General features: G+C 36.5%; 1 pseudogene; it reads right to left on the bottom strand.

The window, feature by feature from the left end:
• Positions 1–695: 695 nt before the first annotated feature.
• LOC106736414 (selenoprotein K-like) overlaps positions 696–1,880 on the bottom strand; it is a 2,063-nt pseudogene continuing 878 nt past the window's right edge.

Genomic DNA, 1,880 nt, shown 5'->3' with positions numbered 1-1,880 from the left:
GAACCAATGCCCCTTTCCAGCGTAAAGCTGTAACAAAAGATGGACCACTCACCTTCAATTCCCCCTAAAAGATTTATGGGGATCATGCATGTCAGGGGGAAAATGAAGCAGGAAGAAAGTCGGAAAATGGAAGGGAGTAAGGGGACTGGAGCATCTGTCTATGTGACTAGATACAAAAAAAAAAAAAAAAAAAAAAAATGATCAGGGCAGAAAATTCCCTGTCCAAAGGAATATAAGCAGATTTTCAGTGGGGGATGTCTAGCTGAGTAAGCCATATTTTTTCTTTCCCATATTACTGAAATAGATATGATTTATTTATAAATGAAAACAAATGAACAATTTACAGTATCTCAAAGGTTGAAAAAACAACATAGGACTAAATACACAACTTTTGATTTTCTTCAGATTCAGTTTTAATGGGTTTTTGTTGGTTCATAATTTTCTTATAGGGTGTGTTCACTTGCTGGAGAGACAGAGCGAACACAGAGAGTGCACTCTCCAGGGGGAGGCCACAATACAATCCCTTCTTCATTCTCCTCACAGGATTTTGGGAATGCACGCACACATGCTCAGTGTATTTCTCAAGGTACCAGGACTAGGACTCAAACTATGTAGTCAGTCACATGGGATCCAGACATTTTAACCACCATGCAACCACTTGGCCTGCATTTTGTGATTTAATTATCAATGAGTCAGTTCTGCAACCTAAAAATATTTACGTATTAAAACTATACCAATACTTTAATCGACTATACAAAAAAGATAATGAGACAAACATGTGTATTTATAGAACTGCATATCAGTCAGGCCAGATCCCTGCAGAAGGAATTCCCAGCATGACCTCATTCATCTGTGAGGACACAGAGCAATCCTTGTTCGGATGGACACATTCATCTAACTTGTCTGGCATGGTCAGACCTCTCCTTCCTGATGGCTTCCTCCTGCTTAGGAATGTGCACGTCCAGCTGTCTGCTTCTTAGAGCAGACGTTCACCTCCCTCATCCACCAGGCCTTGGAGGAAGACTGGGGCCACGCAGATGATTGATTCAACCCATTCTCTTTTCTTTTAGGAGTTCTTTTTTTTTTCTTTAAATTTATTTTTTTTTTTAATTTCACTATACATCATTACAGCACACAAAATGAATTTTCCATCCAAAATACACTGTATATTGGCTCAATCAAGCACATCAACATACATGTTATCAACGAATAATTTTCCATTTCTTATGTCTTGTATATTTTGCTTTTATTTTTTATTTTTATTTTTTTGCCATCCCTGATACCCTACCCCTCATCCTCTGCTCTGTCCAACACTCCTCCCACATTGTCTCTGGTATCCATGGTTGCTTTCTATGCCTTTCCTCCCCATTTAATTGATTTGCTAATGACCTTAATTTGTCTAAATATTTGCAATAGCAAGCATAGCTGATATATACATATACATGAACCCAAGTCTGACTTTAGGCATAAACCTCAGTGAGTAGAATGAACATACTATAAAGTAGCACCTAACTGGGGCTATATAGCTTACTGCAGTCATCAAATATGCATTTTTAAAAAATTTCTATAACAGTTTCAGTGTTTTTGTTTTTTTCTCCTGAAAAAATTTTTTTTATTAATTTACATTCATTCCCTGAGCATCATCACAACATACTAAATGTGGTTTCCCATCTAGGATAAACTGTATAGTGGCTTAATCATGCATGTTATCATCAATAATATTCCAATTCTACTTTCATATATATATATAGATAGATAGATAGATAGATAGATAGATAGATATCTATATATATATATTTTACCCCATGTCTGACCCTCTGCCCTTTCCCACTCTATTATTACACTATCTCTGCTGTCTACAGTTGTCTTCAATTCCTTTT

This window comes from Tupaia chinensis, unplaced genomic scaffold (assembly GCF_000334495.1).
Source record: "Tupaia chinensis unplaced genomic scaffold, TupChi_1.0 Scaffold000063_1, whole genome shotgun sequence".
Classification (NCBI taxonomy): domain Eukaryota; kingdom Metazoa; phylum Chordata; class Mammalia; order Scandentia; family Tupaiidae; genus Tupaia; species Tupaia belangeri.
Note: the sequence above shows the minus strand (reverse complement) of the source record. Positions and strands in the feature narration are given on the sequence as shown.